At 41.7% G+C, this 13,003-nt stretch overlaps 1 long non-coding RNA gene across 3 annotated transcripts; it reads right to left on the reverse strand.

Annotated features, from left to right (window-relative positions):
- Positions 1 to 1,368: 1,368 nt before the first annotated feature.
- Positions 1,369 to 12,739, reverse strand: LOC118362473 (uncharacterized). 3 transcript variants are annotated; one of them, XR_004821208.2, is made up of 7 exons: positions 11,502 to 12,739; positions 7,945 to 8,076; positions 6,857 to 6,943; positions 6,612 to 6,712; positions 6,450 to 6,530; positions 6,175 to 6,298; positions 1,369 to 2,473 (listed from the first exon to the last, which is right to left on the reverse strand). It is a non-coding gene; the product is annotated as an uncharacterized LOC118362473 (long non-coding RNA). The 3 variants fall into 3 exon arrangements; XR_004821209.2 differs by having other exon boundaries at positions 6,857 to 8,076; positions 11,840 to 12,739; XR_004821207.2 differs by having other exon boundaries at positions 6,857 to 8,076.
- Between the last annotated feature and the right edge of the window lie 264 nt (positions 12,740 to 13,003).

Consider the following 13,003-nt stretch of genomic DNA (forward strand, 5'->3'; position numbering starts at 1 on the left):
GCCTTGAGAAACCCTTAGAGCACGCTCCTGCATTTACAGCCCCTGTCAGTGTTTCAATGCTAAATTGATTGGATTTGTATTTTCATTTGCATCACTTGAAACAAGACTGTTGTGATAGTGTATATTCTGTATGATGTCTAAGAAGACTAAGTATTCTGTATATTGTTTATTGCTTGCTGGCAGCTCTTTCTCACTAAGGAAAATTGTAGTTGGTGAATAAAGATGATTCTGATATCTAAAATAAGATCTAAAGGCCTAGGAGGTGAAGCATATGAGAAGGATCCAGGATCTATCCATCCAGTCGCTAGCAGGAGCTGAGGTTGCTAAGAGAGATGGGTCTTTGTGCTCTGCTCCCTCCTAGTTAATTAAAAGCCTACTTTATCTGTTTCATGCTTTCAATAAGGGGTCCTGGCACAGGCCCAAGCTGCTATATCTAGATAGCCATGGCAATAAGATGTGATTAATGAGGGCCCCGTTTGTACCGCGCACCCTGCTGCTGTTTGAACACATTGTTTTGTCTTAATATCCTGTTTTGTTCCCAAACCGTACCTCCGAAAATTAATTCAAAGAGGCTGTTTGTGGAACATCTGTGTAATATCCGCATTGCAGGATCCTTATTCAGGAAACCGATAGTAGATTGATAAGACAAGGCTTTGTTTGCTGTGTAAAACATGGCAGGTGTTGGGTACTTGTGATCATCACCATCTGAACTTCTTGAGTGATTAGTGCTGCAGACTGGCAATATCAATTTAATAATGTCAACGTCCTGCATTCATTCCGTGCCAACTCTAATGGTTTTCCAGTCATCTGTAATCAAAGGAACCTTCCATAAACAATGTTTTCCTTCAATTAACAGCAAATCCATCAATGCTTTCCTTAGCTTTCAGCCTCAATTAATAGCAGCCAAGAAGCCAAGTTTCTAGGTAATTAATCATCACAAGCTAAATGCATTTAGCTTTTGGGTGTTTTGTTCTAACATGTCCCAACACAACTTCCCATTGGACTTTTCGGGATAATTTTTTGTTGTTGTGATTAACACCATAAAAATGAGTTTTATTTCCACAATTAACTGATTATGAGGTTTCCTTTGAAGAAACATTTAGAATAATTCTGCCAGTGCTGCATACATGGTCTTCCTCGACGGCTGGAATGCATTGATGGGTGAAGTACCACTGCATGTAGTCATATCAAAGGAATTAGTTGGACATTATTGGGCTGTAACCCAGCAGAATATCACTGTACGCCGAGGACCCTATTACCAAGTGAAATGACTGCAATTAACATATTCAGAATGTACCATTACTCACGCAAATCAGGCCAGAAAGAGAGAAAGACAGCATCACAATAAGCAGAGTACTGAACTGGTGTTTAATTTACATTTGTAACAAGTGTGAACAGCAATTTGAATAAACAAAAAAATGTACTCAAATTAAGCCATGTACACATGGTAAACTAGTCGCCATGATACAGAATTATCAAATGATCTCTCATCTGATTTTAATTTGATGTGAATCTACTGTTGTTTTTCCATTTGAAATAGAAAACCATTTAACTGAAACATGACCGTTTCCCCCCAAACATTGATGCAATTTACATTTGCAAACAAAATGGACAATTTACTGCCATCTAGTGGTCTTTGTAGAATAAACAATTACACAAGTAATTTTCAACCAACCCTTCACAACCATAGGTGGTACTCTTAAGTCTTTCTAAAGGAAATGAGGGAGAGACTGAGAGGAGAGGTGAGACCTTGAGGTTTCTGGATGAAGAGGCCTCTCTCTGGCCAAGGGATGTTTTCAGGCATGGCAGGACAAAGGGCAGCCTGCTGGGGTACAGCTCACTGTACTGGGCTGAGTCTTGGGCCTGGGTGGACAGGCACCTCTACCCTCCCCACTGGGGCCTGGGTCTTTAGAACCCTGGGGCTCTCCTTAGGGACCTGGGCCGCTGGTATCGGGAAAACCAGGCCTCTTCCCAGGAAGAGGAAGGCAGGGAGGGAAGGCAGGGAGGGTTGGTGGTGCTGCATCTTTCATCAGAGACCTCCCTCTGCCTGCCATTGTGACCATCACTATCTCCATGAGTCCTGGTTCTCCTGATCCTGATGGAGCCGCAGGGCTGACATCTCCAGATGGCTGTTTCCTGGAGCTCTGCTTGACCTCTGGGGTCAGGTCACTGGGCATAGCATGGAGGTCAGATGCCCACGGGGTATTGCTGGGACAGGGGGTCTCTGCTCTGCTGGGGCCTGAAGCCCTGGTACTGGTCCTGGGACTACAGCCTCCTCTGCTGTGGGGACAGGGGGGTCAGGTTGTCTTTGGGTGGCTATGTTCTGGCCCTGCCCATCCTGTGATGGGGGTAGGGGTCTGGGGTTGGAGCGCTCCAGCAGGCCCTGCTCAGAGACAGGGTAACGGTCGATGGTCCACTCCTGCCGCATGTGCTTCAACTCCCGCAGCTCCCTAGGCAGCTCCAGAACACTGCTCTGTAGACAGATACACAAAGCAACACATAAGCATCTATATCATCTCAACACACTGGGACATGTATATCTCAGATAATAACTGTCATTGAGATCAATTATTTTTATGTCACTAACTCTAATACAATGTTTTGTGTCAACATTGCCATTTGACATGTGTACAGTAATGAGTAAGTGAGTCTGGATGTTTGAGGTAAGTCCTTTATTTATCTGGGCGGTTGTGTGTTGGGTCATGTTTGTGTAGCTCATTGACTTGGTGTGGACAGGTTCCTCATGACTGCTGCTAAGGTAGGAGTCCACCAGGCCTGTGTAGTCAGCCAGCCTCAGAGGCTGCAGATGGATCACCGACAGGGCCATGACCTTCAGCAGGGACGCAGGGCAGGGACGCATGTACCATACCTCTTTGTCCTCCTACAGGTATAGTACAGACTAGAGGTCGACCGACTATGATTTTTCAACGCCGATACCGATTATTGGAGGACCCGGAAAAAAACCTGATACCGATTAATCGGCCAATTTAATATATATGCCATTTAGCAGACGCTTTTATCCAAAGCGACTTACAGTCATGTGTGCATACATTCTACGTATGGGTGGTCCCGGGAATCGAACCCACTACCCATGGCGTTACAAGCGCCATGCTCTACCAACTGAGCTACAGATTTAAAAAAATATATATTTGTAATAATGACAATTACAACAATACTGAATGAACACTTGTTTTAACTTAATATAATACATCCATAAAATCAATTTAGTCTCAAATAAATAATGAAAAATGTTCAATTTGGTTTAAATACTGCAAAAACAAAGTGTTGGAGAAGAAAAAGTATAATATGTGCCATGTAAAAAAGCTAACGTTTAAGTTCCTTGCTCAGAACATGAGAATATACAGTGGGGCAAAAAAAGTATTTAGGCAGCCACCAATTGTGCAAGTTCTCCCACTTAAAAAGATGAGAGGCCTGTAATTTTCATCATAGGTACACTTCAACTATGACAGACAAAATGAGAAAAAAAATCCAGAAAATCACATTGTAGGATTTTTTATGAATTTATTTGCAAATTATGGTGGAAAATAAGTATTTGGTCAATAACAAAAGTTTATCTCAATACTTTGTTATATACCCTTTGTTGGCAATGACAGAGGTCAAATGTTTTCTGTAAGTCTTCACAAGGTTTTCACACACTGTTGCTGGTATTTTGGCCCATTCCTCCATGCAGAGCTCCTCTAGAGCAGTGATGTTTTGGGGCTGTTGCTGGGCAACACGGACTTTCAACTCCCTCCAAAGATTTTCTATGGGGTTGAGATCTGGAGACTGGCTAAGCCACTCCAGGACCTTGAAATGCTTCTTACGAAGCGACTCCTTCGTTGCCCGGGCGGTGTGTTTGGGATCATTGTCATGCTAAAAGACCCAGCTACGTTTAATCTTCAATGCCCTTGCTGATGGAAGGAGGTTTTCACTCACCCTATTCATTCTTTCCTTTACACGGATCAGTCGTCCTGGTCCCTTTGCAGGAAAACAGCCCCAAAGCATGATGTTTCCACCCCCATGCTTCACAGTAGGTATGGTGTTCTTTGGATGCAACTCAGCATTCTTTGTCCTCCAAACACGACGAGTTGAGTTTTTACCAAAAAGTTATATTTTGGTTTCATCTGACCATATGACATTCTCCCAATCTTCTTCTAGATCATCCAAATGCTCTCTAGCAAACTTCAGACGGGCCTGGACATGTACTGGCTTAAGCAGGCGGACACGTCTGGCACTGCAGGATTTGAGTCCCTGGCGGCGTCGTGTGTTACTGATGGTAGGCTTTGTTACTTTGGTCCCAGCTCTCTGCAGGTCATTCACTAGGTCCCCCCGTGTGGTTCTGGGATTTTTGTTCACCGTTCTTGTAATCATTTTGACCCCACAGTGTGAGATCTTGCGTGGAGCCCCAGATCGAGGGAGATTATTAGTGGTCTTGTATGTCTTCCATTTCCTAATAATTGCTCCCACAGTTGATTTCTTCAAACCAAGCTGCTTACCTATTGCAGATTCAGTCTTCCCAGCCTGGTGCAGGTCTACAATTTTGTTTCTGGTGTCCTTTGACAGCTCTTTGGTCTTGGCCATAGTGGAGTTTGGAGTGTGACTGTTTGAGGTTGTGGACAGGTGTCTTTTATACTGATAAAAAGTTCAAACAGGTGCCATTAATACAGGTAACGAGTGGAGGACAGAGGAGCCTCAAAAAGAAGAAGTTACAGGTCTGTGAGAGCCATAAATCTTGCTTGTTTGTAGGTGACCAAATACTTATTTTCCACCATAATTTGCAAATAAATTCATAAAAAATCCTACAATGTGATTTTCTGGATTTTTCTTTTCATTTTCTGTCATAGTTGAAGTGTACCTATGATGAAAATGACAGGCCTCTCATCTTTTTAAGTGGGAGAACTTGCACAATTGGTGGCTGACTAAATACTTTTTTGCCCCACTGTATGAAAGCTGGTGGTTCCTTTTTTAACATGAGTCTTCAATATTCCCAGGTAAGAAGTTTTAGGTTGTAGTTATTATAGGACTATTTCTCTGTATACCATTTGTATTTCATATACCTTTGACTATTGGATGTTCTAATAGGTACTTTAGTATTGCCCACTCAATCTCTGGAGTTGATAGGCTTGAAGTCACAAACAGCATAATGTTTGAAGCACAGGGAAGAGCTGCTGGCAAATGCAGGAAAGTGCTGTTTGAATGAATGCTTACGAGCCTGCTGCTGCCTACCACCACTCAGTCAGACTGCTCTATCAAATCATAGACTTAATTATAATATAATAACACAGCAAACAAAAAGGTAATTAATATGGTCCAACCCGGAAACTATCATTTCGAAAACTAAATGTTTATTATTTCAGTGAAATACGGAACCGTTCCGTATTTTATCTAACAGGTGGCATCCATAAGTCTAAATATTGCTGTTACATTGCACAACCTTCAAAGTTTTGTCATAATTATGTACAATTCTGGCAAATTAATTACGGTCTTTGTTAGGAAGAAATGGTCTTCACACAGTTCACAACGAGTCAGGCGGCCCAAACTGCTGCAAGAACACAAGAGAAGTGACACAATTTCCCTAGTTAAAAGAAAATCATGTTAGTAGGCAATATTAACTAAATATGCAGGTTTAAAAATATATACTTGTGTATTGATTTTAAGAAAGGCATTGATGTTTATGGTTAGGTAAACATTGGTGCAACGACCGTGCTTTTTTCGCGAATGAGCTTGTTAAATCACCCGTTCGGCGAAGTAGACTGTGATTCAATGATAAATTAACAGGCACCGCATCGAATATATGCAACGCAGGACAAGCTAGATAAACTAGTAATATCATCAACCATGTGTAGTTAACTAGTGATTATGTTAAGATTTATTGTTTTTTATAAGATAAGTTTAATGCTAGCTAGCACCTTACCTTGTCTGCACTCGCATAACAGGTAGTCAGCCTGCCACGCAGTCTCCTCGTGGAGTGCAATGTAATCGGCCATAATCAGTGTCCAAAAATGCCGATTACAGATTGTTATGAAAACTTGAAATTGGCCCTATTTAATTGGCCATTGCGATTAATCGGTTGACCTCTAGTACAGACACACAAAATCAAGTCTTACAATGCAGATACACACACACACACAGACAACATCCATACTTGTGTGCTATGTTCCCTGCTTTATGTACCTTGGTGAGCAGAGACTTGATCTTGAGAGAGGAGAGTCGTGATGAGGGCATCTTCAGATGTAGGTTCACCACCTCCTAGCAGGAAGCCACCTGTCTCTGTATAGAAGCACAGGATATCTGCCACCTATGGAGAAATAACCCAAACACATCACAGTGATAAGGCTGGGAGGGTAACACTCGGTCTATGCCTACAGGGCAGTAAGAATACATTCATAGAACAACAGCAAAGCTTCGGCTGCACACTCTAGGATCATACATTTTCTACAATACAGTACCTGCGTGTCAAAGACATTGGTGAGATTCACTCCAAACTGAGCCCTCAGACATTCGGCAATTCTCTGGCAGCTATAGGTGACCTGAATACACAGACAGAGGTGAAATTACATAAGGTAGAAGTCAAATGGATTAATATAATAATATCATCATATATTACTCACCTTTAAAATGTGGTTTCCAGGATCATGGACAGGCTGTTCTTGAAGGCCCGGGCTTCAAGCATCAGGATGTCAAAGAGGTACACCTTGTTCTTAGTGGCAATCTACAAAGGAGATTGGATATAGTTCAGCAGTTCAAATTTCCATTCAAGACAAGTAATAGATAGCGTGAAATAGAAAATGATGAACATATTCATATCCAAAAGCCTAGGTAGGATTACTTAAGAGCTCTGTCTCTCTTTCCTCACCTGCAGCCAACAGACTCTCTCGTGCTGGAACGTCCCAACCCCGTCTGCTCCTATCTCGATCACCTGCTGCTTCCGGATGTGCATCATCTAGGTGGAGAGAGCATGACCAAGCAAGGTACTAGAGATCACTCCGTACACCCACAGGACAAAGGGCACACACCTCCTTAGACTCATTACAGAAGCTTCTCATGGAGCTCATCAATGACCACAATGTTGACATGGCTCTCATCAATTTCATTATCATCTGAGGAAGGGAGACATCTATTTGTTGAGCTACATCGATCATATTGCTAGCTACCTAATGAAAAAAGCTAATGATGCAAACCTTTGGCTTCAGTTAGCTAAATGTGTACAATAGAGTATAAAACATGAGGTTATTAACTCAGTAGGAGATTCTTCCTGTATGGCTGAAACTCTGCCACAGTCAAATAATAGGTCTGGGACAGGTAGCATGTCCGGAGAACAGGTCAGGATTCCATAGCCACAGGCAGAACAGATTAAATTGGAGTAGCAGCACGGCCAGTGCAGATACCATTCAGAATCTCATGTCCAAACAAAACTTTAATTCCTTCCATTCTTATCCACAACTGAAACAGATTAGATGCATACATTGCAGATTACTAATTTATGCAATACACACTGGCAGCACAGGGCAGTAACTGGCACACATGAATAGATTACCAGGACGCAGGGTAATCAATAGTTACCACAACCACAACGTCCAAATTGGCTATATCCTAAAAATGTGCTTTTTGGTCTTAATTTTAAGGTCAGGGTTAGGCATAAAGCTAGCAGTGTGGTTAAAATTGGGGTTACGGTTCGGTTTAAAATCACATTATAAGAAGATACCTGTTTGAAATAGGCGGAGTTTATGACTTTGTGGCTGTGGTAACTATTGACGACCAGGATGTAGCTTCTGCCGGCTACCAGTAGCTACTACAATTAGCTAGCTACTAGTAGCCAGCTAGCTGTCAAATTAGCTGAGCTGATCGTGATCAGCTACTGTGCAGATTTAGAGCAAATACATGAGCATGTGAAACACTGAGCAACAACTCTTTGCAAGATAATGTGCATTCATTTTTTCTTACCTTCCTCTAAAATCACAGTTTTATTGGCATTGATCCGCTGAACAATACAGGAAAGTCGCAGTCTTGAGGGTCAATTTGATGCGCTTTCTCTTGAAGCTGTCCATATATTAGAAGTCGTCCATGGCCATCTTGCTAAACAATAAATACAAAAATAAAAAATACTTTAGAAAATCTTGCTAAACAAGAGTTGCAATGCTTGTTGTTGCAATATATCAAAGCCAAGTTGAAGCTAACAACGTAGCTAGTAATGAGAGCTAATACATTTAGGTTGATATTTACCAGCATTTTCTGCCGTGACCAAAGCACTAAAAGAAGGTGGGTGAAATTAAGGACTTCATAATGATTGATGGAAAGGGGTGGAGCGTGGGAGGTTGGAGGGGGCAGACATCATCATCATAACCTTGCATGATATTTGAGAATAATCTTTATTGTCACTGCATGGTGTGCGCATAAAGAAGACTGTACATTTAGAATAAAGATTGCACTGTATGCAAAATTGCTGCAGGCAGACAGAAAGTTCCTCAACTGGAGAGTTATCTGGTAAGCAGCCTTAAAATATAATATAATGAGTGCCATACTCTTTCCAAATTTTCCAAATAGAATGATTCTATTATTGTTGGGTCATATAATGCTTTTTTTCTGAGTAATGGTTTTGTGAAGTTTATAAAGTAGACAGCTGAAACAAAGTGCACTGGGCCATTGTGGCTTGCACAGAGTTGCTTTGGGTTATTTGTATAATGGTTTTATGTTTCCTAAGGCCTTGTCCACAGCAGGAAGTTACTGTCTTGAAACAGTAGTACATATTTCCTTACAATATATCACACGTTAAACCACAGTCCAATCGAATCTACTTCAAACATCACAAAGGCATTGTGGGGTGTGGGGTTACAGAATGCACAGAGGGAATTATTATAGCTGCAAGTTATTCACTTTCATAGCCTAACCAGTCTGTGTGAAGATTTTAACGTTTGGATAGTTCATAAAACAGAACAGTTGGCTTAGAAGGTAGGAAGGTATCACATTTGTATGGCTGTTTTATGTGCTTTTTGAATATTGATTATCGGTAGAATGTGGAGAACATTCCTTTGGGTTTGAGCTATCTGCTAACATGTCAAATATTTATTTTATAGATGGAACATGCTCAGTAGTGTTTAGAATGTATGACAAAGATTCTGGTAAATACTTTGTGTGCTGACTACAACCACATGGCGGCAGATTTGAGACATTTTGGGCCTTTCATTATATTACAGAATGTAGCCCTGTGTCACGTTCTGTCCATCGTTCGTATGTGTTTTCCTTGTTTTAGTGTTGGTCAGGACGTGAGCTTGGTGGGAATTCTATGTTGTGTGTCTGGTTTGTCTATTTCTATGTTTGGCCTGATATGGTTCTCAATCAGAGGCAGGTGTTAGTCATTGTCTCTGATTGGGAACCATATTTAGGTAGCCTGTTTTGTGTTGGGTTTTGTGGGTGATTGTTCCTGTCTCTGTGTTTGCACCAGATAGGACTGTTTAGGTTTTTCACTTTTCTTGTTTTGTATAGTCTGTTCATGTATAGTCGTCTTTATTAAAAACATGAATAACCACCACGCTGCATTTTGGTCTGCCTCTCTTTCACCAGAAGAAAACCCTTACACCCTGTGAGAAAAGTAAACAGTGAATCTAACCCATTGTCAAAAGTCAGAGAGGAAATGGTTGAATGATGTTCTCAGTCATAAAAAATAACTGATTTCAAGGAAGTGCAAGCCCTACAGTGTTAGCAATTATACTAGATAACAACCCTTAGTCCATCTTGCCTAATGCAGAAAGACAAGGGAGTATAGTATTTCCATCCATATCAGCCTGGTAGAATCTATATCACACAGTTAAGGTTGGATGTGGGAAAGAAGTCTCTGAGTAATGGGAGTAGGCCAGGGGAGTGCACACAGATAACATGAGTTTCAGGAGTTTCGTTTTTGTATCACAGTCTATGACCACACGATGCTATGACTAGTGCTTGTGTCAACATGAGGACTGGGTTGTGTCATGTTTGACTGCTTCCGCAGAACCTACTCAACCAATGTCTCCATGAAGATACAAATAAAAAGTATTGGATAACAAATTACACATGCATAGTTAGTTCTATATTAGATGCAGACCAGGGTCCAAATACATGTGTATTGTATTATTTGTTATTTAAATACATACGTTCTGTGTATTTCCGTTTTTTTCAAATAATATGTACAGAATCAACTACTTCTGTTGTAAGTATTTGAAAGTATTTTCAAATAATTTCCTATAAAAAGACTACTGTTTAAAAAATATTCCAAATACAATATTTTAAATACCAAACAGACATGGGTTCAAATGCATGGGAGTGTTGTCATATACAGTGCATGCCAATACTTTCCAAGTGTATTTCCAAATACATTGCAACATTAAACTACTTGTGTTTAAAAATATAAAAAAATCAAAATACTTAGGTTACTTGCCAATGTCTTTGAAAGCAATTACTGAAACCAAATATGTGTTTATTTCTCTCCCTCATGAGGTGAGGGGATAATACAACCCTGCCTCACACAGGAAGCGGCGCAGGTCCTAATCCAGGCACTTGTCATCTCCCGTCTGGATTACTGCAACTCGCTGTTGGCTGGGCTCCCTGCCTGTGCCATTAAACCCCTACAACTCATCCAGAACGCCGCAGCCCGTCTGGTGTTCAACCTTCCCAAGTTCTCTCACGTCACCCCGCTCCTCCGCTCTCTCCACTGGCTTCCAGTTGAAGCTTGCATCCGCTACAAGACCATGGTGCTTGCCTACGGAGCTGTGAGGGGAACGGCACCTCAGTACCTCCAGGCTCTGATCAGGCCCTACACTCAAACAAGGGCACTGCGTTCATCCACCTCTGGCCTGCTCGCCTCCCTACCACTGAGGAAGTACAGTTCCCGCTCAGCCCAGTCAAAACTGTTCGCTGCTCTGGCCCCCAATGGTGGAACAAACTCCCTCACGACGCCAGGACAGCGGAGTCAATCACCACCTTCCGGAGACACCTGAAACCCCACCTCTTTAAGGAATACCTAGGATAGGATAAAGTAATCCTTCTCACCCCCCTTAAAAGATTTAGATGCACTATTGTAAAGTGGCTGTTCCACTGGATGTCATAAGGTGAATGCACCAATTTGTAAGTCGCTCTGGATAAGAGCGTCTGCTAAATGACTTAAATGTAAATGCAATACAAGTTCACAAAAGTAACAAATAAAGGTAGACCTTTAGTTAGACCAATTAGTTATCGTGTTTTTACTGATTTTACTAATTGGTTTATGAAATATGAAGTGATTAAAAATCAAATGCTCCTACCACATCTGTAAATTAAAATCAGTAATGGAAATATGCAAAGGAAGATATTGCATATTTCATTAATTATAATCCACATAATAATTCACATTTCCTGTTGCTGCAGGATTATTTAACTGCTGTGGCAAACTGTCTCAAATGAAGATCCTGTTTTCTTCATGTTACTGTCCTCTGGTGGTCAAAGCAAGTGTGAAAACAGTCTAGACAACCCCTCCCTCGCTCTCTCCTTACCCACTGAGCACTGACCGACACAGGATGTCCATGGAAGTCGAAAAGTAGTTGAAATTTGGTCAGTCCACCCTGGCCTTGATTTCAACGTCCAGTCCAGTCTGGAACGGACCAAATCTGGACCAATCATGTTTCACAAGTTTGGACAGCACAGTAGAGCACAGTACAGTAAAGTAAAGTTTCTACCATTTTCCACCCTAAAAAAAAGAATAAGCAAAGGCTTTGATTTCTGGTCAAACAGATGGAAAAGACGCCTTAGAAAAACATCTAGCATAAGGTCATGGCTCTGTGTAGGCCAGTCAAATTCTTCCACACCGATCTTTGACAATTTCTGTATGTACCTGGCTTTGTGCACGGGGAAATTGTCATGCTGAAACCGGAAAGGGCCTTCCCCAAATTGTTGCCACAAAGTTGGAAGCACAGAATCGTCTAGAATGTCAGTGTATGCTGTAGCGTTCAGATGTTCTCTTCACTGGAACTAAGGGGCCTAGCCCAACCTATGAAAACACCCCCAGACCATTATTCCTCCCCAACCAAACGTTACAGTTGGCACTATGAATTTGTGCAGGTAGTGTTCTCCTGGCATTCAACAAACCCAGATTTGTCCATTGGACTGCCAGATGGTGAAGCGTGATCCATCACTCTAGAGAACGCATTTCCACTGCTCCAGAGTCCAATGGTGGCGAGATTTACACTACACCAGCCGACGCTTGACATTGCGCATTGCGATCTTAGTCTTGTGTGTGGCTGCTCGGCTATGGAAATCCATTTCATTGAGCTCCCGACGAACAGTTATTGTGCTGACATTGCTTCCATTGCCCCCGTAGTGAGTGCTGCAACCGAGGACAGACGTTTTTTATGCACTACGCGCTTCAGCACTCAGCGGTCCTGTTCTGTGAGCTCGTGTGGCCTACCACTTCGCGGTTGAATCCACTAATTTGAAGGTGTGTCCATAGACTTTTGTATATATAGTGTAGCTCTTAGGGGAATTCAACAGGCTCACAGAAACATCTTTATCGGGGTCTAAAGTCTACTGTATAGTAGAGAGCTCTGACGGAGAGGAAGGCCCCACCTTTCCTTTTCTGCAGGCACAGCAATACAGCAACACATGGAGCTGTGGTCATGGTGGCAGTGTAATTCCAGGGAACCTGAAGACACTCGTCATGGTTTGATTGGCATACAGCGTAGTATTAACCTGTAACTGTGAATTAACCTGCCAACTCAGACTGACACAAACCTATTGCTGCAATCCATTTAGTTATTGCACACTTAAATGTGATCAAATTGATTTAAAACTCTATCCATTTGTAGTCCTAATAATCTATGAAACAACACATTTTTCTGATCGTTAATTGATAATATAAAAAATTGCAATTTAATCGTGACTCATGCTTTAATGTCCAATCACTATACAATGGCAATAGACTAATAAAGAAATAGGTCAGGCGGCCTACTCATTCTACTCATTTGAGCCCGTATGTGCCCCTATGTATAAATTACTGAGC

Source organism: Oncorhynchus keta, chromosome 29, assembly GCF_023373465.1.
Source record: "Oncorhynchus keta strain PuntledgeMale-10-30-2019 chromosome 29, Oket_V2, whole genome shotgun sequence".
Lineage (NCBI taxonomy): Eukaryota > Metazoa > Chordata > Actinopteri > Salmoniformes > Salmonidae > Oncorhynchus > Oncorhynchus keta.